At 41.7% G+C, this 26,614-nt stretch overlaps 1 long non-coding RNA gene across 1 annotated transcript; it reads left to right on the plus strand.

Moving 5' to 3' along the window:
• The first annotated feature begins 115 nt into the window (after positions 1 to 115).
• LOC127481218 (uncharacterized) lies at positions 116 to 26,614 on the plus strand. Its single transcript, XR_007908152.1, has 3 exons — positions 116 to 289; positions 23,738 to 23,886; positions 26,487 to 26,614. It is a non-coding gene; the product is annotated as an uncharacterized LOC127481218 (long non-coding RNA).

Raw genomic sequence — 26,614 nt, forward strand, 5'->3', positions numbered from 1 at the left:
CAGCATGCCTTTGAACCTCTGGGCAGTGCGGTGTTCAGGGCTGGCCACGAACTAGGAATCCGTGCCATGAAAACTTTTCAAGCCTTTTAATTTGTTTCCATTTCTCAGGAGAGAGAAGAGAAAACCTTGGGAATTACAATTTTTTTTTTTTTTCTACAAAATGTTGTGGAGAAAGGCTGTGCAGCACATCTTTCCTGATGGATGCTGTCTGCAATGTTGGAAATGACTTCAGAGTTGGGATTTGAACTGGACCTCCCACCATCCCTGGACACGCAATCATCACTGATGGGTGAGTCTGGATTGACTTCTCTCTCTTCCCTCTGGCTATCCGAATCCCTCACCCCAGACTTCAAATGACATCCTGGCAATGACATTTTTTGAGAAACAGCTGTGTCTTTGTGAAAGATTCAATGCAATTATCATTTTTTGATAACTGGAGTTTCGCTGAACTCTTTCTGCTGGAGGTTGTTATGGTCGCGACTGGTCTGAGACCTCAGTGTTATGATGTGCCCTTATGTGACTTACTGTCCTTCTTCTTGAAGCATCTGAGTGACTGGTTTTGGTACAGAGCTCAGTAATGAGAGATGGCCATTGATGTTTCCCTCCTTATGAGTGGGGGTGTTGCTCCTGAAAGGGAGTTATTTGGAAATTTTCACCTAGAGGTGAGAAGTACCTCCAGGGAGTTATTTCTCAGGTGTTGCTGAGCATGGAAGTCTTGATAACTGCTTGTTTTCCAGTTTTTCCTGTTACTCGAGCTATGCTTTCCTACATTCCTGCATTGATTCCAGTATTTCTGTGTTTCTGCAGACTTCTCCCAACCTGCTCAGGGCTGTTCCATCTGCCTTAGAACAACCTTCTCTATCTTTGTGGTTTTCTTCAATCTCTATAGTCTCCTAATTTTATTTATAATCTTTCATCTTATTAATTTCAAGTTTTGAAATTAATTTTGAAATCCAATAGTTTTGATCCTTGCTTAGAAACTTATTTTTCCATTCTTTGGGTCCCTAGATAAGGGGATTAAAATTATACTTTGAAACAAGTGGTCATTTTACCGCGAATTTTGGAGACAGTGAAACTCCTGAAGACCAAAATGGTGAATAAGGCACAAACCCAGCCTTAATTTAGTATTGTGAACTTCCTAAGCCTAATTCTCTGCTTTCTGTTTTTCTGCTTGGACTTTTGGCCCACTGTGTAAAGAATTCAGGGTGTGTGGGGCATCGAAAGAAACACCATCAATTTCCAGAATAGACTTCAAAGGGAAACTCACTTTTCCCATTGCATTTTATCTTCCTTCTCTTCCTAGTGCTTACTCTTTTATTTTTTTCCATGCTGCCGTTCTAATTTTTTGCTCACTTTTAATTTCTCTATTAACTTTAATTAGGCTCATGAGCTTGATCACCAGGTGGGTTTTCCCCAAGCTTCCACAGCAATGCTTTCCATCAGCAGCAGGCTTGCAAGGGAATTTTGTTAAGCTGCAGATAGGAGATAGGAGCCTAATGTTATCGGATCCGGCGTGTTTCATTGCTAAGTGTTTTTTATAGCTGGTGAATGTGCCAGGAAGTGTTATATATTTAATTATTTTTTAAGCAAGCAGGCTCAAGAGCCCCTGATCAGTGGGGTACCAGAGGGCAAACGAGAAAAGAGGGATGTGGTGTTAGCCAAGGGAATGATTCATACCTCTGAAGTCAACCAAATGCTTGTGTGTCTTGGGGAAGTAGCTCTGCATCTTCCAACTGCCTTTTTCTGAGGAAAATTCAGTGCAGGGGGGAAAAAAAGAAAAGGAGAAAAAAATTATATGTAAAAAAAAAAATCCCTGGATTCACTTGTGGAGAATCTCAACAGATGTGGAATTCACCGCTAGGAAGGAAGATTGGCACACACCTTTCGGGAATTTTGTGCATGGTTTTCCTGGGCAGATTCTTACTGAGTAAGCTTTTCCTGTCTCAAATCCTAAGTAGCATAAAATATGAGCTATTGGGGTGAATTGCAGTTTCTGTAGCCTTTGCTTGACGATCATTTGCATATTCAGAGTCTGCCTTGGGTTTTCTTGTTTTCATTCTTCTTCTTTTTAAAACTACATTTACCTGGAGAAGGGTTTAGTTCTGAGTGCAAAAAATAAGCATTTTCTCTGCAGTTGACTTTAATCCTACCAAAAGAATTAACACTCAGAGTAGAAAACCTTCTTTGGGTCCTACAGGGCATTAGAACATCTCAGGTACTGGCTGCTGCTTTAATAAAAGGATAGGATTTCCATTTACTTCAGGCAGGCTTAATGTATTGTTCTTGTAGTGAGACAGTCAGAATGAGTCAGGAGCCAAAGAATACACTTTATAGACACAAATAATCGTAAATTCAGAATGTCACCTTTAGGCAGAGGCATTTTTATTATTGTTAGTGGAGCTGCTGAGTAGGTTTGATGTTTTATTCTCTTGAGTACTAAATGTTCCAGAGTACCACAGCCCTATCTTTATCAGGCTCACAAGGAGGGAGCACAGCCAAACTTGCTTCCTATACTTCTCTATGATTGATAGCAGATGGCATGCTTTAAAATAAACCTATCCATTAGCAGTCCTCAGTGTTTTTACTCAAGGCATTTACAACTGTCTCAACCAGAAAACACATTCGCTCCACAAGATAGTTTCAACCTGCAACAGCTGTACAGGTGCAAATCTTTCATTAACTCTTAAACCATGGTGAAATAAATGCTGCACTGTATTTTATTTTTAGTGGAGGAGCTTGTTCTTCAGCGGAGGAGTGGATTCTGTTCTCCCTTTGCACGTGGTAGAGGTTCATGTTAATAGGCTGACATTGAAATAGGAGGAGTTTAATTTAATTTTTTTTTAATTTTTTGTTCCTAGCCCCCTATAGGATGTTCTATTGCCATGAGATAAACGTGGCAGTTTGTAGGTATATACCAAAAACTGATCAAAAATACTGGAGGAATTGTAACACAGGGCTGGGATTCCTGTGGGATAGCAGCCACCTCCTTCCCTGTCCCTGTAGCATCCCCTGGAGTGGCAGCACTGACTGTAACTGGATGGAGGGGAGGCTGCACATGTGCCCCACCTCTGCCTGACACTGGGGCTATTTTTCTCTCTGGTTTATTGGAGAAATGCAGAGACACACACTCACATGCCCACACACATATACATTTTCAACCTGATTCTGAGCTCATTGCTGGCAGGACACACCATAAATAAATTGCTAAAATCTGTCCCCATATTCCATTTATTTTGCTTAGATTTCTATGCAATAGTCATAAAGGACATTAAAATTTACCCAGAGGTCCTTCCAATACAATGAAGCACCTCCCCAAACATTATTACACTACCAGCCAGGGCTTAAAATATTAGTAGCAAATCTTTAATATTAGCATTTAGCATTAATATTAGACAAGATCTTAAAATATTAGAGCCAGATAAAAGAGTATTAACAGGGGTATAGGAGTCATTAAGCAGAATAACCGTCACTGACTAAATGGATGCTAAAACTTTAACATGCAAACCAGTGTAAATGATGGGAACTTCACAGAGACAAGAGGATCCTTTCATTTAAAAGGAAGTTGGAGAGGCGAAGGTTAGGGATTTGAAAGCTGGTAAATAAAACAACACAGCAGGAAAAGTTATATAGAATGTGCCATCTTGTTAGTGGTGATCATGTCCTGTGTTATTTTTCTTAAGCTGAAGAGATAAAACAAGAAGACAGGCGATATTCTGTCACAAATAAATGGAAATTGGGGCATTCTTTGTATAAATCCAAAGTAGCAGGAGAAAAATACAAATGTGCTTTCAGCATTGCAAGTCCATGTAGGGTAAAGGAGGTGCTAAAATGATTTAACATGATGGACTGCAGCTCATATGCCTTTTTTTATGGCACAACGACGAAAATTGAGATAATTTGAGCTTGATTAAATCGAGGTGGGGTAGTTATGCCAGCGTGGGGGGCAGACCTGCTGTGGGGTAGCTCCTGAGTGGGATTGGGTTCTGTGGTGGTGATGGGATGAGCCCCCATTACAGCTCTGTATCAGCTCTGCCCTGTAAGCACCTGGAGGATTTGGTGCTAAATGAAACGGGGAAAAAAACAAGGCCAGCTGTAGACATAAGAAGTTTAAGAGCATCAGTACTTGCTTCCAGCTAATCTCTCTTGATGACTCCTGTAAGCAGCCGAGGCTGGTCGTTCCTGTTAATTATTCAAAGCCCCACACCAGTTTCGTAGCTGAGTGGTGTAAGAGGATGTGCAGTGTCCCCATTTCTCAGTCTGACTGGGGGAAAGACATGAGACATCAGTGAGAAACATCCTGTTTATCACACAGGAAAGGTGAGGCTGGGAGAGGCTGCAGCTGACCCCATTCCTCAGCCATGTTGGCACTGTGAAACCTCACCTCTTTCTGAAGGGTCTGAAGAGCTGCATGCAGGGCAGGATTCACCAGGGTCATGTTATATCTTAAAACTATGAATGGGATGGCTTTTTTTATTTTTTTTTGAAGGATCAAGGCTGCATTCTTGCGTGTAGATTATTAATCCAAAAGGTACAGGGTTGCATTTGTTAGTGCTCCATCACAGGAGGAAACAGAGGGAAAACCACGGACTTTCCCTGTAAGAAAAATGGGAGCAAAATTTTTAGCAGGGCCTGTTGTGATAGGACAAGGAATAAACTGAAAGAGGGTTGATTTAGATTAGAAATAAGGAAGAATTTTTATAATGAGTATGGTAAAACACTGAAGAAAGATGTCCTGGGAAGTGGTGGCTGCCCTGTCCCCAGGAAGGTTGGATGAGGCTTTTAGCAACTTGGTCTAGTGGAAGATGTCCCTGCTCATTAGAGGGGATTTGGACTAGGTGGCCTTTAAAAGTCCCTTCCATTCCTTTTCAACCTATTCTGATTCTATGATTAAGGCCCAGATTGGAATAGGAATGGCAGTGGGGTTTAGATGCATATTCTTACTGTTGTTTGCAGTCCCAAAAAGATTTCCAAAACATTTTGGTCCATCACACACTATGACATAAACACTGTCATAAGAAATAGAAAAATATTCCCAGAAAAAAATCTGCTCCAAAAGGATCTGTTCTAGAGACAGCCCTTAACACAGCATTGGTAGTTGGAATGGTTGTCTGTTGATGCCCAGCCTATATGGAGATATATACATATATATCTACTCCATTATATAATCTTTTAGTTTCTTTACAGTAAATATAATTTATTTCACCATAGCTTTTGGAATTGCTGATCTTTTTTTTTTGTGTGATGCTTGCTCTTTTGTGGTATCCAGGACTGCTCACACCCACACAGACAGGTCCTGAAGCAGAAAGCCTAAAACACTTGTTAGAGATGGCTGCTCTGTCCTTTGCTTTTTGGTCTTCTGGTTTTGGGAAAGGGGAAGACGTACACAGTCTGTTCCTGATGTGATTAGGACCTTTCTGAAGAAAGCTTTGCATAAAATATCTTCTACAATATGCAGAAACTGATGTGTTTGGTTGCCACTGACCTCACTGTAGTTGTTTCCAGGAGTCAAAGTGCACAGATGCCCAAATGTCTAGATATTGGCACATATGTTCCTCCTGAAAGGCAGGGAAATATCTCTATTTTTTTAAATGAGGGTCACATTCACTCTCACCGTTAAACATATTCTTAAGCACTGTATGAGCTGGAGGCCAAAGAACACAGTTTATTATGATACCACAGGTTACTGTGAATTATGTAGGGCCTTTATAGTAATAGTTTCATTTAGTAAAGGAAAAAGAAAAATCCTTTTATCGCCCCTCCAAACCCTTTATTTATTAATGACCTAGAAGGATGCGATGTTGTTATTAAGAAATGAACAAATTTTGCCTGGACACAGTCCAGCACACTCAGAACTGATGTTGCTTTCTAATAGCTCCTTTTTCTGAATCAAGGAATAAGTCCCAGTTCCATCCCTGAGCTGGTAAATGTTGGAGGGTAGCCAAGGGAGATGGGGAAGGGGAGGGTGGAGAAAGGCTACATTTAATCCCCAGTAGATTTGGCCTTTCTGTGAATAAGATGGATTTCTGATGCTGCTCTCCATGCCATTCATAGCAGTGTTGCCAGTAGTAAATTTGTGCTTGCACTGAAGAACCCCCTATACCCCCTGCTTCCTTGCCAAAACTTAGCTAAAATAAATCATATTTTGGAAAGCTAATTATACAGCCAAATTACAGAAAGGTATTGAAAAACTGGTGTGTGCTTAACATTAGATGTATTTAAATTGCCAGTAAGGAACATATACACTAAAAATAAATACAGTAACCTGGCAAAGTGGAAGTAATGGAATTGAAACAAAAATCTAATGCCAAACATTGGCATTGGTATTCAGACCTGTTGCAGAACTAACACTGTGCCTCCATTACACACAAACTTTCACAGTTTAAATTTGTTTTGAATGAAATTTGCTGTTTTATCATCTTATTGTATTTCTTGGAAATCTAAAGTGTCAGGGGAATGTAATATTCCCCTCCTCCACTGCATTACCAAAGGTGTATAAAAGTCCCCTCTGCTTTAAGAGAAGAACAGTTTGAGGCTGGTGGGCAATATCAGCTAAGAAACCAGGTATGACCCAAACAGGAGCAAACGATTAAGAGAGGAGAGAAGCAGAGGGGGGAAAAAAAAGAAAGCAAAAACTTTTGGAGAAGATTAAAAAAGTTTCCCGACGGATCAGCATCCTTGAGATTAAACATTCCCATATGTAAGCTGACATTTTAAAATGTGAGTCTTATGAAAGATAAGAAGGAAATGGTGAGAAATGCAACCTTAAATATTTTGAAGCACGACTTCCTGTATTATGTGGCAGTTGGCAAAACTTTCCGGGGAGAGACGCACTCCGCAAAATCCACACGGTGCAGGGCACGTGTTTGCCTAAAAGTTTCCTCCTGTTGCTCACTGGTTTGGTGTTCAAAATCTTCCCCACCTTCGGAGGAGCGTCGCAGTATCCCTTCGACGTTGCTTTTAATCTGCAAGACAGATGTTTTAGATCAATCGCTCAAAACGGAACGGTTTAGCAGTCAGAAAACGCTGTCAGGAAAGATTTGTTGTAAGGGAGACGAAACCGTGAAATAAAATTGAACTTTTATCCCCATTTGGATGGGAACCGCGCTTGGCTGGGAATCCCAAGGGGATGAAGGCAGTGGCCTATCGTGTGTTGAGCAAACAAACAGATGACAGTGCTCCGCAGTAATCGAGCAAACGCCGCTTCTGGGAAATGGTGTGATCACCATTGTTCAGTGCTGCAGGACCTAAAAAAAGATAATTATTGAAGAAAGGAAGGTGACCTCGTGACTGGGGTAAGGGAAGACAGGACAATCTGCTGTCAATGGCCCTGAGTTCCTGCCGGCTCTGGAGAGCCCGTGGTTTCCTTGTGGTTAAGGTGTGACATACGCAAGTCTTGGCAGAGCAGCTGGACTTTATTTTCCAGCATTGTTCAGAGTCAGGAACGATGAAAATGTCAGCAGTGGAGGGTGTCAGTATTTCCTGGATGTAAGAGCTCTTCTCACTGTACATCTTCCCTGCAAGGGTAGTGAGGCCCTGGCACAGGTTGCCCAGAGAAGCTGTGGATGCCCCATCCCTGAAGTGTTCAAGGCTCTGTTAGAACAGAGGGGCATGGAGCAACACGGTCTCATGGAAGGTGTCCCTGCCCAAGGCAGGGGATTGGAATAGATGAGATTTAAGGTCCCTTCCAAACCAAACCATTCTAGGATTCGATGATCTTTTCATTTCTGAAAACCCAATGCAGATCAGGCAGTGTTACTTACGTTAATAGCCATGAGCTTCATGCACTCAACCTGTAAAACAGAGGTGGCTCTTTCAGGACAACCCCAACTTCTCACCCCAGCTCAGTGTCTTTCTGCCTATCTCTGGATATTTTAAAGCTGAAATAGTAAAAGGTATTGTTTTCAAGGAGGCTTTGTTTTGCTGTGTGTCCCGTGATGGCCTGTTTGTATGCCGAGCTGGAGCTCTTCTTGGCAGCATCTTTTGGTCTAACCAGATTGCAGTGTGGTACCTGTTTAGAAATGGCAAATGTTCCTACCAAGGGCCATGTGTCAGCACCTCCTTTGTCCTGCTTGTCCATGTTCGGGCATGCCCCGTGCTTTTCCCTTGCCTTGTACTTTGCTCTGGGAGGTTTTTTGTGGAGCGATGCCTTTCCCTGCTCGCCTCCCTCCATATCCTCTGTGCTGGATGAGTTTGCATTGTGTGGTGTTTTCCTCTTCATTTATTGCAAACAAATCTGGTCTCTGCCATTTGTTTACTCTTATACTCTGTCTTTATGCCTTGGTATGCATTTTTAATTAGATGCGCTTCAGTTCTTTCACTGCTTGTTAACACTTTCGTATGGTAAGTACGGCCTCCATCAGCCCTGGGAGCCTTCTCTGAGCTAGGAAATTCAGATTTGCTTCTCCTACCCATGATTATCATTTCATACAGAGGCTTGTTCCCTACCTGGCTTGTGTGGTGAGTGCTTAAAATCCCATCATGGACTTTAAAGGTTGTTCCTCTACACAGGCAGGATAATCCGAGTGCCCTTATTCTGCTTAGAAATATTCTGCATACAGAGAAATAGTGTTTGGCTATTTGTCTGGGCTGTTTCCGGACTTCAGCAGCTCCAGTTTGGATGCCTGACATGGAGAAGTCCTGGACAAAGCCTGCAGTGTGTGCAGATCAACTGCCTGCATTGTGAGAAGTTCTTCTGCACATGCAGAGCGGGTCCCAGGGATCAGGAATGCGCCGAGTTAGCCCTGAATGCGTTGGCCATCAGTCCTGTGAATGGAGGATGGATGTGTCTGGAGGGGAATACTGGAGTTCTAAACACATGGCAGCTTTAAGAACTGCATCTTTCTTGAGTGCCAGTATTGTTAAAGCATAAAATTACGCTTTTTTCTTTTTTTTTTTTTTTTAATAGTGTGAGCCCATTTGTGCTTCCACTGTTTTCTTCTGCCTCTACATCTGACTCATGCCACAGGCAAAGGACTTCACCCTTTCTAACTCCCTTCTATCCCATCAGCTTTCTGGAGATGATCTGGGAACTGGGATGGAAAAACTTGACCCCACTCCACCCCTTCCTTCCAGTTTGTCCACCCTACTGCAGCTCTTGCCTTGTGTTGCAGAACGTGTACGTTCTCCAGGATTTCATACCCTTTGAGGGACTATAAGATTAAAACGTGACTAAAATGACTCTTTCCATCTCAGACAGTCTTCCCTGACCTCAGTCTCTGGCTGGGGGTGAGGTTGCCAAAGGTCACAATCCACTTCAGTGTACACAGAGATCGATATCTGCTGAAGCCAGTGCCTGGATTTGCTCCCCCTCCCTTGCCAGGGCTGCATTTCACAGTGAGGAGCCAAGAAACATTTCTCCTCCTTTCCAAGAAGAAGGGGATGAAAAAAAAAAAAAAGAAGGAAAAAACGAAAAGGAAAAAATCTTGTCTCCACACTTCCTCCCACCAGGAGGGCATTGTGTTTGGCCTCTGCTCCACTTTTTGTTATAAGTTTGCATGGTGTGATGTTTGCTTTGGCCAGTGTGGTGGCAGGGCAGTGGCTGGCAGCCGGCTCTTTTGCTGGAGGACCGGTCTGGGCAGGGTCCTCCTGGCATCCCCACAGCATGTGGAGAGGAGATGTTGGGTCTCTGGGAGGCCTTCAGGAAGTGAAACGCTCTCCTCGAGGATTTGCACTGTTGGGGCATCAAGGGCTGCGTTTTGCGCTGAAATGTCGCGATTTCGGGTCGGGAGCGTGTTGGTGGCAGGAACAGGGGGCTCAGCGCTGAGCCTGCGAGAAAGCATCACTCCATGGAGTAGCCTCACACTGGCAGGGAGATGGAGCACACGGACTAATAGGTCTTTTCCACTTTAATTTCTACTTTAAAATGACTCTTTGTTGCTGTTCTCAGACTCGGCGCCAACCGTCACTTACGCCACACACCAGGTCTTTCTCTCTTTTCTGCCCCTAAGTTCTCAGAGAAGCCTTTAAAGCAAACAAACACAAAACTGTGAGAAACCGAGGGAAGATATGGACTGGCCCACTCGTTAGCTCTGGAATGTGGAAACTATGAAGACATCTTTTTTTATTACCAATGCTGGAAAGCACAGTCACTGAGTGGGCTGGAATACAATTTATACTACATGCAGTAGTTAAAAAAAACTGCAAAAATGGGTGTAACCCTGGGCTGTGGTACAACTGGCCTTTCAGCCCCCACTTGAGATCAGGCCATCCCAGGGGGAAACTGTGGTTTGGAATAGGAGCATGCATTTAATTTCACTCGGAGAACTTATTGGAGTTGGCACTTCAAGAAAGAAGCTGAAGTATATTTTTTGTCATGATTAGTGGCCCCCTCACCACTACGTTTGATTATGTTGGAAGCTGAAAAGTTAAATTCTTATAAAATGATGATTTACAGCCCGTGATTATCCAGGTAGGGTGCGTGGATTGTGCCAGCTTGGTCATGGGACTCCAATCTCATCCTATTTTGTTGCTGTGAGAAAATAAAACTAGAATGTAAAAAAGCTGAAAACACATCCTCTGATTGCTCAGGGAATTTTCTTAGTCATACGTTATCTTTCCTAGTAGTTTCAGTTATTTTGTCTCCACTAAAACCCAAAGCAAAACACTGCCCTGACACTTTCCCCTTGATTTTGGATCCGCAGTGGCCACATTTATTTTTATCTCGTGTCGTCTTTTCCCCTATGGTTATGCAAATCCTTGGAATAGGGGGCAAGGGGAAGAGCTAATTTTAAAGCAAGTAAATTCCAGAGGAAGGTTTCTTCAGTTGCTCTGAGCAGGACTATCCTGGGTGCTGCTGTAGAGATGTGGCTGCCTCCAAATAGCACAGGGGGAGGTGCCAAGTGGGGAGGTTGAATATTTTCCTTGTAGACACATAACTTTGCCCACAGGATTGAAGTCTCTTGCCTTAATGCTCTGCTAAGCTTCTCTGGAAGTACAAAGCTGTGTCTCAGGAAGCACACGTTAGGGAAATGTATCTCCATATGATCAGCTGCTGGATAAAACCTCGGTGTGGAAAGGATTTGGTGGTGGGTGAAGTGTGGGGCTCATGAGAAGGATCTTGGAGAAAATAGGGGGCATCAGCATTTCATTGCTTCTCCCAGCAATCTTTTAGTGTTTTGGTTAGAACTTGCTGTATTTTGATGCACTTCTTTTTTTCTTTCTTTTTCATTCTCCCTGTCCAGGAAATTATTTTGAAATTATAAAATCTATTTTATTTAAATTTATCTAGTTTCTTTCCCTGCCCTCTGCCTCTGCCCTAACACAAGTTTTCCTTAAACCTATGCTTATCTCTAATGTACAGTAATAAATACTCAGTGGATTCCCAGGCTAAAAAACCAGCAGGAATCTGCTTTGTGAGCAAACATGAGTGTGCCAGTGTGTGGGTGTGGGTGTAAGACTTGTAGAATCATAGAATACAGAATCATTAAGGTTGGAAAAGCCCTTCAAGATCATCGAGCCCAACCTGTGCCCAATACCCCCCTTGTCCCCCAGCCCAGAGCACTGAGTGCCACGTCCAGGCCTTCCTTGGACACCTCCAGGGATGGGGACTCCAAACCTCCCTGGGCAGCCTCTTCCAATGCTTTACCGTCCTTTCAGCGAAGAAAATCTTCCCAAGCACAGCTTGTCTTGTAGCTACAGATTGTTTTACATGTTTTACAAAAAAAGTTGAGGATATTCAGAGTATATGACACATGTAACAGCCTCCTACCAGCGCTGGGGTTTTATTCAGTGTGCTGGGTTAGTCAATGCAATTTGTGGTCAATGTCTGGAATCACATTCAGCTCCTGTTTGCTCTTCCTTTGAGTACCATTGCACTGCTCATTACTGCAACGAATTAACCACAGTCACTAATCTTCTTTGGGGCCCAAGGTTTCTCTATCCAGCAACACATATAAACCTCTCCTTGCATGATGTGTCAAGGGGCTGTAAGTGCATCCTTAAATGCTGCTTAAACTAGGATGAGTTTAAATATCCATTTAGGCTTCTCTCTGTTTTGGGGATGAGGAGATGAGGATGTGAATATTTATGAAAATAAAGTAATTTAGGTGCAAGGTCCCAGGTTTGGAAAACTTGGCCCATAAAACATATGCAGTAAGGGTGCTTGTGGTTATATAAGATAACAAAACTCACAAGTAATTTGTGTTAATCTCTCAAGTTTCTGCAGGGGCATATTGTCTTCACATTCACCTAATTAGGCTGTGTATGAATTTATATCACAGTTTTGCAACCTAATAAACCTACACAGTTTAAGATGGCTGACTGGGGCTGTAGGGTGTAGAGCATACATTCTGTCCCCTCCTTTGATGAAGGACCATATGGATGCCTGCCCCTCTTTGGAAAAAGCCAAGCACCCCACGTCAACCTGCAAATGAACTGCCCATCTGAATGCCAGAATAAGTAGCATAAATTATTTGTTTCAGATACGTGCTCGAACGCTCTCAACCTCGGCACTCTTTTTCACACGTTCAGTTCATTCGTGAATTCTCTGGAAGTCGAGGTTTTTGTTCAAACTTTTTGGACTCCTTGAGATCTGGCAGGAAACGAGAGCACATGGAGCCTCGGACGTAATCAGAAAATGCCGTGTGAAAACGAGGAGTGCTGGGAGCAGCATCTTTGTGGAATTCCAGCCACACCGAACTCGTTCCTTGCTGCTCGAGCACTGAGCTCACGGGCCCTATGACTCTGTGTGCAGTCTGAATTGATTTCTGAGCCCAGCTAAGGGAAAGAGTTAAGCTTGTTCTCCCCTTCTCGTTGGCAGAAAGTTTGCAGTTTAAAATTACATACTGACTCTGGTGTAGAGACACAAGAAATTATAGAGCAGACACTGTCCAGGACAACGTATAATTTAAAATGTACTAAAGAATGTATACCACATGGCAAAGTAAGTGAAGTGCTTCTTCAAATATAAGTGTTTTGCATAGAAAGGCTGTAATTATCCACTCCTAGGGAAATGTTTGCATTCATTCTAAATCAATATTTACTATTCATCTCTTGTGTTCAACAAAACAAGGATTTAACATTTTTTTGTTTTAATGAGGTACTAAGACTACAATAATACTACAATGTAATTGTCTCGACACAAAATATTGCTAAATTGTGCTGCTATTTTGGGAGCAACCAGTTTTTCAAAGGAGGGGTATCCCTATTTGTGAGATGTTACTGCAGTAGCACACAATTCAAACTCAGCCAAGCAGGGAGACTCACCAGTTCCAAAGAGCTGTTAAGCCGTCTCTCTGTTAAGGCCCTTAACTGGGATCATTCGGGTGAGTCCTCTTTCTCCCCCTGAAAGTATCAGCCTCTCTATAATGATTCCTTTTCAGCTGGCATCTCAACAACCACAACAACGATGCGATTTCTTTTTCTGGTTTTAAGCTTGGGGGTTTTTTTCCCCCTCTCCTCCTCCCAGCATCTTTCAGTGAGGCAGCAGGAGCCGAGGGCGGGCGGTAATTGGGCTGCAATCGTCTCCACACGCTGGTTCAAACCTGTTGATGCAAATGGAGTTTCCTGAACTTCACCCTCCTGGGAAAATCTGTGTGTGGGGGGTGCTTTGCAGGATGATATCAGAACTCTGTCCTTCATCTTTCTCAAGTAACTAATCTACCTTCAAAAAGTTTGATGTGATTCTTGCAGAGGACATAGCGAAAGAAAAAGTCCTAAAAACCGTGTAGGAAAGTCCCTGCCTGTGGTGGGGGTGTTGGAACTAGATGATTTTAAAGTCCCTTCCAACCCAAACCATTCTGTGATTCTATGATTCCTGTAGCAAGATTCTGGTGGAATGAGCATCTGAGAAGGATCAGAGTCCCTGGGAGGAACAGCACATTTAATCACAGCCTGTGGCACTGCTATTCTGTGGTTAGGAGGACGTCCTTGCACCAAGCATCTCTCTCTTTGAATTTACCTGGCATGTCTTAAGAAGTAATTCTCAAACTTCTCTGACTTCAAAAAAATCCCCAACGAACATTTTTTGGCAGTGCTGTGGCTCCATGTGAATCAAATCAGATAACTGGAAACACTTTAGTTGGAAAATCCTTTAAAATCCTTTTCTTTAATCTCTACTTTTTATTCTTACACACTGCCCACCATATTTCAGGCTCTGGCCCATCCTTCCCAACACTAAATACTTCCACTTCTGCTACTAAAATCCACTGTACAAGCACAGACTAAACTGCATTTCAATCTCATACTCAAGCAGATTGTCCTGTATTTTTTTTCTGATGAGTCTGAAGTCACTCTTGTCCTCTTAGAAATGCATGCACATAAATAGGGTCAACAGCCCTGAGAGAAGAGCAGTCTCTTTCCCCAGCAAATGTTATTATAACTGGTGTTTTAATTCTCCAGATATCACTCTCAGTGTACTGGGTAACAAAAGGCTGTGTAATGCCTAATCATTCAGCAGTGATCCAGGGAAAAAGCAGAAGGTTAAGAGCAAGTTCCTAAAGTCTGTAAAATCAATGGGACACTAGAAAGGGAACTGAAGTGTACCAGAAGGGACCTCTTGAGGGTCATTAAAAAAAGCAGAAACTGATTATGAACAGAGCTTTTACCCAAAGAACTGGAGGGGGCCAGCAAAACCATTCTGCTGCACTCCAGTTAAATGTCTAATAGTGGAGACATTTTCTACACAGCCCATAAAGGATAATGAGGATGCCTTTGATAGCTTTCAAGAAAGTTGTTCTTGTCAGTGTTCACAAAAACATGATCGGAGCGTGCACACTCAGCACATACAGCCTGTGGTGATGGGAGATAGATGGTGAAAGGGAAGGTGGCAACCCAAAACTCTGCATTTCACCCCTGAAATAGGCCCTGTCCATTACATGTGAGAAAAATTGCATCAGCCTGACAACATGATGCAAACTTCAGCAGTGATGAAGACTGGTGTTCTGTCTGCTGCTTTGGTACCTCATTTTGCTGTGATGAGGGGTGTGAGGAGAGGTGGTAAAGTTGGGTGATATTACATGTTAGGCTGGATTCATGTATCTCTTCTTCCACAATAAATAGGTTTTGTCCTAAAGCTTGTTGAAAGCAATCACCATCACAAGTTTGGATTAGAACCTAATAGCTTTCTGCTCAGTTTCTGTGTTGGGAAAGCAACCCATGGCAGTGGGAATTGGGATGTTTGTTCTCCTCCTGACCCTGATCCTCTGTGCGATTCTGGGTGAGTCACAGCTCTGCTGTGATTCATTTTCCCAAAGAAGAAAATTAGTACGATCCAGCTTGCATATCTTACTGGTGTACTCTAAGAATGATCTGTAAAAAAAATTTAAGGTGCCAGTGGGATTGTATTTTAGAACTTAAGGGTGTTATTGGTCACCTTAAAAAGTAGGGAGCTGGTTCATAGGGAACAGGCTCTGCTTCGCTTTTAGATTTTAGAGCAGTTCTGCTGGGGAAAAATACCAGAAACCTTTGTAGTAAAAATTGAGTTCTTTGTACTTCAGAGGAGGCAAACCTTTTCTCCAGAAACAGGCGTTTACAGGGATGAACTGAATGTGAGTCAGTCTAGCAGTGGGAAAGCCAAATTGTGCAATTTTTGTGTCACTGCCCTGTGATCCCAGCTATCTTCAATTAATAGAAAAAAATGCAGGAAATTCAGGTGGAAGGAATGCACGGAAATTGAAGTCAAAGAAAAATATTCGCTGTGGCCTTGGCGAAGGGAGTTTTCTAAGCCGAAGTAGCTTTTAAGCAATTAGCATCTGCTGTGTGCAATTAGGGGGTGACATGCAGCCCAGATGGACGGATCCAGCAGCCAGTGGCCATCTGGATTTCGGTCTTTATCAAGGGCACACTCTGTTCGGGGGTTCACCTGGACCGTGACACAGCCCTCACTCTGCCCCATGTTGCACAGTCAACCTTGAATCATCAGTGGGGAAAAGAGTGAGACAATTCCTCCAGGTCTCTCAGGTCCAAAGCTTTCTGAAGTCACCGGAAAGGTTATGACTGGAGATGTTGAGCTCTGAGTTGATGCACTGCCCCCAGTTTTCCAAAATGAGGTAAGGTACTCGGATAAAATCCACCTTTGGGCTGTAAGTGGCTTTATATGCACCAGTCTCTGTTGGGACATGAGCCTTAGCAGCTGAAATCACACAAAGAAAATCAGCTCTTGAAGGGAGAATTTTGTCAACAGGCTTTTGTATTTTAAAAAAAATGCAATTAAGTTTTTCTTAGAAGTGCTGAGAGGTATCAGACCCAACCACAGAGACTAATTCTCTGAAGCAATCTAGTTTTAAAAGTGAAACTGTAGTTTAGTTTGTGAAATACAAAGAATAAAAATCAAAACCAACTGACAGTTTCTGACTACTCTGTGTCTAAAAATGGGCCAACCTCATTTATTCTATTTAAAAATCATGTACCCATAGTACTCGTATGCCAAGTTCAGCATGATGGAAATGAGAATGGTTGAGGTATAAACCCTTGGAAAACAGGGTTTATAATGGAAACAGTAATTGACTCTCAACTACCGCATCAAAAATACAATACTGTAATACAAAGCCTCGCTCTTGGGATCCCAGCTCTGCTTCTGACCTCAGGTTGGCAGACAAGCACCTCACCACAAAGCTAACTAATGTTTATAGGTTTGGGTTTTTTTGTTGTTAGTTGTTCTTTCTTTTTCCTTGCAAAAAGAACATGGCAAGTGAAGAAAATTTATAGGAGCAAAGCAAAGCTGGCCAACAGTTCAAAAGTTCTCTCTTGTAAGCTTTTGACATTTTTCCCAATCACTGGTTCTCTCTCAACTCCTAAGACTAAGGGAGATGCCATGCTTCTCCTCTGGATGAACACTGTTTTGGATGATGATTTTATTCATCTCAGCTTTACAAATAATTTAACTGTTCCTTCAAAGGTCAGAAATTTGATTTTCCTGTAAGGAGAAGACAAAAGAGACCAGTATCTTTACAGCTGTTTACTTTCCCTTCTCTGCATGGCTCTAACAGAGAAGAGAGGCAAAAACAAATCTTCCATTGATCTCATTAAAGATTCTTCCCAAAGTCATTGCCCAGTCAGAGCCAGGGGGCTACTTTTGCTGCCAGTTATCGTTCCCATGCCATCTTGTCATTTTGGGTTATAGAAAAAGTACCAGTCTTAGCTGAAATTCTAATTAAAGGTGGTGAAATGGAGAAGATCAGGAAGTTCATCAAGGGAGAACTACTACTCAGCTGTGTGTGGACATGTGAAATAAAACTGAATACCATGAAATCTGCATGCATTTAAAAAGGAAAAAAGAGAGAGAGAAATACTACTGAGGTGACTGAGCTTGTGGAACTTTAAAAATTCTTGCTTTTCTGTGCAGCAATAGGTTATCAGATTTGGATTTTCATAGGTATTGAAGAAAAAGACACACAGCAGAAGCATTTTTTTTGTCCAGAAATGATCTTCTTTCAGCTGCAGATTGAAATAAAAAGTCACAGCTTCAGTTTTCTTTAGGTATTGAAGATGATATAGAGCCATAAGTTTGGAGCTTGGTGAAGCTGCACCTTCATCTCTGCCAGCTTTGCAATAGATGTAATCGTGGTTGCAATGGTACCAGGTGGGTGCACAGGCTGAAAAACTCAAAGTTTGATTGATGATCATTATTGGCATTATTCAAATCCAAGAAAATAGGTCATGTCTATTCCACCAGCATAATTTACCTATTCTTAGGCAAGTTTCCCAGTAATGGTCCCCTGGGCATCATTTTTTTTCTTACCTTTAACCACTGAACACCTTTCATTGCAAACTATCCTGTTGATGTCAGTGTAAAGAGAATCTGTAACTTAACACAGATTATTATTGTTAAAGCTCTTTTTCCTGGAAGAGAAACATTTTACCTTTACTGGCATCCATGTCTTTACTCAAATGCTACTCCATGTGAAAATGATTGGGAAATTGCCAGTGCAAATAACAACTAAAGACTCCAAGAATTGGCCCTTTATGATGAGTGATTCATGATTTATGCTTTAAACTATATAAACTATGTATTTCTATTTGGGTTTTGAAAAACAAGCCAGGAAAAAGCAACAATAGCTTAGCAAAAAAAAAAATGTATACAGTCCTGGAATGCTAGTACAGTCATTGGCATAGGATCAAATAGTGATAAGGCTTGACTCTATAGGGATATTAATATTTTTTTAAAGCAATCAACGTAAAATAAATCTGAAAATGTATGTTTAAATTATAAAAAATACCAAAACACAAAAACAAAACCAGCATGAATATGCATTTTGTAGTTAACTGCTCCCTGTTGTTTTGGGCACTTGTCCTGCTTTAGTACAATTTTTGAGGAGGAAAATCCTGACTGGAGCACAAGTTACACTTCAAGTCCTATTTTAGGTGGTTAGCAATCATGGATTTCCCTATTTTTCTTATCATTTTTCTTTGATTTGCTTTTTTAGGAGTATTATCCAACTCAGCTTGGCACGGTTCAAGTGCACAACTGCAACCTTTTCCATGACCCAAAAGTCAGTGCCACTCTGTGGGTTGGCAGTTTGCAAATAAAACATATCCTTAATGAAGTGTGGAAGCTCCTGTTCTTTTCCTTCCTCAGGAGACGTGCCTTAATCTCTGGCTCAGAGCCTTGTCAAATGCTGCAGTAAAGAACTGGCAAGCTCAATGCTGCTAATGGATTGAAACCTCCACCAGGTTGTTCATTTCTAGAGGGCTTTTTTGCTCCTTCCTTCTTTTTTTTCTTTTTTTTCCCTCCCCCTAAATACTGCAGCAACTAAAGCATCACTCCAGTCCTCAGTCTTCTGTAATGATTGGTTGGGGACTTCAGTGACAGCTCTACAATACACGTAAGAGAAATTTAAATTATGCCACTAAAACGTACCAAGGATTTGGTTGCTTATGTAGGTCAATTATTAAGGGAAAAAATAAGATTAAAACCAGGGGGCTGTTCTGCGTATTTGAAGTTATTCCCGAAGATATAAAACTGTGGTATTTATGCTTATAACTGGTGACAGGTTCTCTAAGTCACAGGCATTTTTGTCTCTTCTAGAGTAGAGGCTGAAAATGTTTAGATTTTTCTCTTTTATGTCCTTTTTTATTTTTTTTTTCTGCAAAAGTGACCGTAAGCTGGTGAAACATATCTGCATACCTAAAAAATACTAAAAATGCAGTACTAGAAATTATTATAGTGTTTGGTTTTTTTTTTTCAGGATGTGTTTGACTAATATTGAAATAAGGGTAGCTCTCACTAGTTCTGGCATAAATCGAGAAAACTCCTCGTTGTTTTCAAAATTTGAATTTTATTTCTTTCTTATCACATGGGTATGTTATGTGATCTCAGGTAGTATTTTCTAAAATTTCTGGGTTTTATGCAGCTCGAGAAAATTATCTCTCAGAATTTACCTCTTTGCTGAGTCATTTTGAGAGGGGTTCCAGGCGACCTGGTCAGGGTGCAAAATGCAAAACATATTTTTAGCGTGGTTTGGAATAATCTGGATTGCAACCTGTTGTAGCACAGAGCTTAAGAACATTTGCATCAGGAAAAAGGGAAAAAGCAATTACCCAGTCCCTCGTGCTAGGGGCAGGAATTCGTAGTGTTCCTTCAGTCTCTGCTAACCTGGTTCTGTCAATGTCAATAACTCTGTGACATCCTGGGAGGAGGGAAAACCGTGGGATGCCGGGTAGTTGGGTGCTAAAATGTTATCAAATAATGGATGTGAGGTAGCACCGTGTGTTCGTGTCGTTGTGCCTGTGCTTGTTTGAAACACGGGGACTCCTCAGGGAGAAACAGGTTCCCCTCGGTTCTGCTGTGGATGGAAGGGATGAAAAGGAAGGTTTTCATACTGCTGCTTGTTTAGGTTGATGATGTAGCGCGTTCCTGGAGGGACCTTGGTGTGATTTATCTCCCGAGCAGATGGGAAGTCAGGTTCTTCCAGCAACGCTTTTGCAGATCATAGAATCACTAAGGCTGGAAAAACCCTCTAAGATCATCGAGTCCAACTGCCCCCCCAGCACTGCCAAAGCCACCATGAACCCATGTCCCCAAATGTCACATTTACACATCTTTTAAACCCCTCCAGGGATGGGGACTTCACTACTGCCCTGGGCAAACTATTCCAACATCCAAAAGGATTGGACTCTGCATCTGTGTTGGTGTACTCCATAAAGTTCATGTGCATCTATGGGAACTACTGAAATGCTGGAATAACTATTCCTCTTGAATATATTTCCATCAGTAAGAAATTAATGTGTGACAGCCTCATGTCTCATTATTTCAGGCTCTTTAGAGGATATAATCAAGGACAGTGTGTGAACTGAGTCCATCTGTGCATCATTGCACATACATGGTCTAGAACTTCTGGAGCATCTCAGCAGCTGCCTGTGCTGCAAGTTGCTTAAAAGTACTCTTGAGCTGCCTGCTGGAAGAAGTGGTTTGTAGCCTGTAAAGAGAACGTTTAGATTTAGGAAGAGAAATAGTATATATTTATATAGGGATTGACCCAGCTGTGAAGTGTGGTGTCTGTTCAGTGAGTTTCTGGAAGAGGAAAAAAAAAAGAAAAAAAAAGCAATGTTTGACTGTCTTTTCTTAGGAGACTGAATTTTGTGTTAAACAGCTGTGTTTCTAGAATTCCTTGAAAGAAGACTGAAAGGACACCAGAGTTGTAGGAGATCAGATGCTGCAGAATTGCTGAAGGTCAGAGACAGAAACAGTGGGAGCTGTCTGGGGTGGAAAAGTGGAAAAAGGCATGAGTGGAGAGATTAAAACCTGTTTGTTAAAGTTGTGCAAGGATGGACTAAAGAATTTAACATGAAGTGAGAGGAGAGGACTTAAGGAGCTGCTAGAATGTGACTGCATTGTTTAGCTGCTGGATTTTGGATGAATAACTCTGGACTTTGTAGTGCAGTCCAGGGATCACATCTCAGTGAAGGGAATCCTCACAGAGTTTTTCTCCTCTGCCTGCACAGACCTTGATTAGTGGTAAAGGCCCAAAGTGGCTGAGACACGTATTAATGTAAGGCCTCCGGTTGTAAATCAATATTTGAGATAAATGGTTTTAACTGTTCATTATGGAAGCTTCATTCTGAGAATAATTATAAGTCCAAAAGTGAAAGTGAGATTTAAATCCTGTGTTGATCTGTGCAGATTTGGCAAGCATCACACATACTTAATCAGTCACACGGTGGCTTCCGTGCTTAAGATGGAGCTTGCAGTTTGTTTGTTCTGAGAAATACAGTGTATTCATTCATCATGTTTATTCAAATTAGGGCATCTGAGGAGGAATGACAACCTTATTCTGCAGAATTACCCGCTGCGGTTTAAGGAATGCACCTGCCAATAGGAAAAATCAGGGAATGTGGTGATGGCACGTCTAAAAAGAGTTCAGCAGCTCGGTGTTAACCCATGACAAATAACAGAGCAGAAGCTCCCACAGCTGCCTTGTCCACAGCAGCCAGAATTTGTAACTTTACGTTTCTTCTTTATTTCAATTAACTTATGTTTATGTCGCTAAATGTGAACTTTCGTTGTCAGCACTGGAAATTTGGGCTGTATCAGAGCTACACTAGCAAGCACTGTGTTAATCGCTGCAGAGCTATTTTAGATTTTCTTTCCTTTTTTTCTTTTTTTTTTTTTCTTGAGGAAAATCAAAGTTTTATTATTATCTCTGCTTTTGCAGAGCAATATATTTCCTTGGTGACTTAGAGCTGCATGAATCTCTTTCTCACTGAATTTCTTTACATTTTCTTAAGGTGCTTTACCTCTTATAAAGCATGATTACTGATTAAGTAACACATGCACTGTCTGTAGGAATACTTACTGGGTTTTTTCTCTCTTCTTATAGAGGTCCCATTATCAGTTTCTCCTCCTCCTGCTCGGAATTAAAAAAATAGAAAGAACAATAACAATCTTGCTGGTTTTCTCCCTTCCAAGTAGGTAGAAGAAAATTGCTTGATTAGATTATAGGGTTTGTATATGTGTTTAAAGAATTTATTGCAGGAAATCTATATTGGAGCCAAAATGATTAATGGTAATTAATGTTCCCACGTTTAATAACAAAAGAATTAATAGTGAGCAGCCACTTACCATAAAGTGTTTCCTTGACATTTCTTCCTAAAAATAAAATTCTGAACCTGCCACGTAGATTTTAGGGAAAGAAGAAAGAGAAAGATTAGGCAAGGAAACTTCTCACTGTAATTTAAACCATTATTTTTCTGACAACTTTTTATCTCCTGTCTGGAAGAAATAAACATATTAAATTTTTTATTAAAATAGTTAGGCTTTGCGAGAATACTCTTTTCCCAGTGCAATAATAAATATTTATTTCTGCCAGAAACAAAGAAGTTCGTCCATGAGGCTTTTACTGATGCTTAGCCAAAGGTAGGACTCTCTTAACCTCATAAATACAGCCCTTATGCACTTGCTGTCTCTTCTCCAGTGCAAATTTTGATGTATAAGTAACATTCCTGCAGAGACCAGGTCATCTACTGGTATTGATCACCTGCCTTCCTGCCCCTTTGATTGTTGTTTATGAAGGGTGAAGTGCACTATATCAATTAAAGAACAGCTCCAAAACACAGAGTTAAACCACAGCCACAGTAAATTTCCAAATAAATAACAAAGGCTTTACAGCAGAGATCTTCAGACATACGGGCTGGACACTGGATGTGGCCAGAGAAGGAGTTTAACGTGACCTAGTGAGCTTTTGCAAAATCCTCCTTCTGTTGCCTGTGCTCTGCCTATCCCCTGTTGTGTTCCATTGGCATGGCTTTAAATATCACCTCCTACCCGTCAGCGCCGCGGGGGCAGCGTGTCTGGATGGAGTGGTAGGAGACTGGTGTTAGGCACTCACATCAGAAAGGGGATTGCATCCATTTGGGAAAAAAGCTCTTGGCCAAAGTGTCCAGCACAGAGTGAAATTCCATCCTTTTGAAGAAGAAGAAAAAAAAAAAAATTGCATAAAAAGAAAAATACTGTCAGATGTCCATGTACTATTAGCACGGAATGATTTATACTGAATCCTGCTCTTACTGTTTTGGTAGATCTGTATGTGCTCTGCCTATGATCTGGATGTGGCTGAGGTTTCTATGTCTGTGCTTCTGGCAAATGTGGTCAGTATTTAACCCAGACTGTATTTTTGTGCTTGCCATCTGCTTAATTCTGAATGTCAGATCCACAACTGGCCTGCTAGTTATTGCTATTCAGCTATTTTGAACTCAGCTCAGTGCAGCAGATAGGAAAGGATGTACTGGTTGTGTGAAAATGTCAGCTGAACTGCATCACCTCCCAAAAGCTAAACCCAAATCTCTGTGAAAATAAGAAGAGGGGATGATACTCCTACATTTTTATTGCATGTGTTCTCCAAACTTCTTGTGCCTTCTTGTCTTTGTTGCAACTAGGAACAAAAAAAAAAAAAAAAGGAAATATAATAGTAAAAGCTGAGCCTGTAAGAGTTTTTCTTCTGGTTGGATTACCAGGTCAATGGACACACCACGCTAAACCTTTACTAAGTAATTTTCAGTAAGATTCTATGTTTTCAGGTGTGGAAAAACTTCAGTATGTGATTTAGCTGGAAATGTTTAACTAAAGTGAGCTATTAGATCTCACTCCTGACTCTCCCCCTTCCAACCTTTCTTACAAGGTCAGGCTACTCAGATTCTTTGAATATGTTTGGAACATCTAGTAAGAAAATAATTGGAAATGTTTTTGACAGCTCACTACAACTCAGAAATTTGGATGTAATGCAGGAACACTGGCAAAACTGCTTGCAGTTATTTCTTGTAAGAGAAATTACTTAACACTCACAGTTATTTGTACACTTCACAGGTCTGATTCAGCCTTACAGTTTCGGTGTCTCAAATGAACATCAGCACCTTTGCAACGAGCACACTGACAAGTGGATGAGGCAAGCAAGTGGGCTGGAGAAGACATCTGCCTCCATTCTCCTGATGTACCTTGAGGACCAACATCTGGAGGTAGGAGAACTGCTGCAGGATGGGAGGGAGAGCTCAGAAAGGATATTTTTTTTGGTGCCTGAAACCTGGGTTGTGCTGGAGGACAAACGGAGTGAGGTTTCCCCACCTCTTGGGACAGAAGTACCCACAGAGATCAGAGGTGGTTTGTGGCTCCAAAAATTCCTTCAGGTGAAAAAATGGCCATTTTATGTCAGAGGTTGGGGTAAAGATGTGGGAAGGAAGGCTTGCAATGGCATGATCTGCCTCTTAAGCTATAGTGAATTTGCACAATGTGGCCCCAATGCAGGAGGCTGAGGTTGAGAAGTGCTGAGGTAGGATTAGAAAGAGGTTTTTCCTCAGTCTCTTTGGATGATGTACCCAAGTGCCTCCTTTGAAAAGGGTGTTGCATGTGCTCCAGGTGCTCCAGTTGGCTGAAAGGTGGCTCTGCCTGCCAGACCAGAATGAGAGAGAGTAGGTGGACACCCTTTGAGGAGGCTTTTTGTTTCCTCACCCCCACACAGTCCTTCTGCAGAGAAATGGTCAAGTAAAATACACACATAGGTGAATAAATCGATTACACAGAGCCTGCTTGCAATCCAAAAGCACTTCTCCAAACCCTATCTGCCAGAGATTAAAACGTGAAGGTACGTCTGATTGTAATCCATTTATTGTTTATGAATTCACAATCCTCTTGGATGTCCCCGGGTGCCAGATTTCGCTTATGGATCTCTGAACCAGCTGAAGGAAATGTAAAATCAAATGTAGACAGACAGCTCCCTCTCGAATACACATCCACAGAGGCTCGGGAACACTTGTTATGCTAGCAAGGGTGTGGAATAAATTAGGCTCAGGAAATTTGCTCTAGATCCACCTATTTTAGACGAGGGGCTTTGTGTGCCACGTTGAAGCCCCTCCTGGGGGAGCGGCCGTCACCGCGGCACAGACAGGTGGATCTGGAGATGCTCGGGCTCGGAGCGTGGCAGAGGACCAGCAGATCAATATTTAATGCAAAGGCTGTTGCAGCCCCTCACATGCATAATTTATTCCTGCTTTTGGGTACAGCTGGACCTGCACCAAGCCACGCTTCCAGGCTGCAGCGGTATCAGAAGTGGGTCCAAGCGTTTCAGATGGTCCTCACCTTCAAAATGGGGGCAATTCCAAAGCCAGAATTCAACTCTTTCTCTCCCCTCTCCTTTGCCCAACACAGAAACAAATTCTTTGGGGCAGTCTTTGAAATTTGTGTCAAATTACACTGACTTTATGTCATTGAGGGCACTGTTTGTATAGAACAGAATCAGGGCCCCAGAAAGAATTAAGCATTTTGGAGTTTAATTAAGTGCGCCAACAACACATGAGCAAAGTCACCCTCATAAAAAAGAACTTTATTGTGCAAACTGACAAAAAATAAAGGCCCTTTGGGATTAAATAAATAATAAAAAAATAATCTGAAAAAACCCACACTCTGGTGAGTAACCTGGCCACCCTGGCTCACTTCAGTGGGTGGATATCTCTGCTTGGGAATTTTTTATTCCCTGACAAACGATTAAATAGCAGCGATACGATAGCAGGCGATGCCGGCGTAGCAAGGTATGAGCAAGAGGGATTTGCTTTCGACTAGTTAAGAAGTAAGCTTACTAATTCAAAAATTTATTATGAGATTAGCCTTTAATACCTGATAATCACCTTCGTCAAGGAAAATTTCTCCTCTTCAAAAGGCAAATGAAATTTATAGATGGGTCTTGAGCCAGGCCTGTGGGTGGTAGACAACATTCAGGAGAGGTCCAGCCTTTCTCTTTGAGCAAGGGGAACAGAGACAAGACAGGCATGGCAAAATCTCAGATGCCTTAAGATTATTAATCTCTTTGCAGAAAACAAGTTTGATCTCTGTCAGACTGCCTATTAATTTTGAGGGAGATACTTTTAAGATCTTATGTTTGTATTTTAGTGGAGCTATTACAGATAAATAAGGAAGGAAAAATGTATTCTCATAACATATACAGACAAGTGTTCCCATTTCAAAGGTGATGTGGTCATATAGATATAAGAACAGCAGTATTTGCTGTAGTCTTGTTATTATCTCCTTTGCAATAGCCTGTCTGGTCTTGAATTAAAAAAAGTTTCCCAATGTGTTACACGCATGAAAACATCTGGTGCAAAAAAGGCTTTTCCTCCCAAGGACTTTTAGCTTGAACTAATGAAAAAGGCAAAGTGTGGGAGAGAAAGAAAGGAAAGAGAGGAGGAAAAAAAAAAAAAAGCAAACTTTCTACAGTCCCACAACCTTTTGCTAACAGATGGAAGTCTGTCTCCTGATTCCCAGCCTAGTCCCATTGCCAACAGAGGATATTGCATAACTGCTGAGCACAAGTAAGTACCCAAGTCACTCATGCAATGATATTGTGAACAGGTATGAGAGTGGCACAAGCCCTACGCCAGAAATGGTTGTAAAGACAAACAACAAACAACAATATAAATATTTACTGTGTTGCTGTTATTACCTTTAATTTTTCAAACATATAAGTGAATGACAAGTCTTTATGCACGGATGTTGAATTTGGAACAAAATTCTCCTCTCTGGGTACCAAGCATCACATCAGTTTGGTTGTTATTGTATTCCTCTGTAGAAATTAAGCGAAACAAGGATTTGAGAATCAGCACTTGTGGAAATCAACAAGATACACCTTGTACTGAGAAATGCAGAATTGCTGAAGATTTGTTGTCTGTGGATTTGGACCCTTAATCTTCCTACCAG

Source organism: Manacus candei, unplaced genomic scaffold (genome assembly GCF_025592945.1).
Source record: "Manacus candei isolate 608988 ecotype Guabito, Panama unplaced genomic scaffold, ASM2559294v1 h1tg000077l, whole genome shotgun sequence".
In the NCBI taxonomy this organism is placed as follows: domain Eukaryota; kingdom Metazoa; phylum Chordata; class Aves; order Passeriformes; family Pipridae; genus Manacus; species Manacus candei.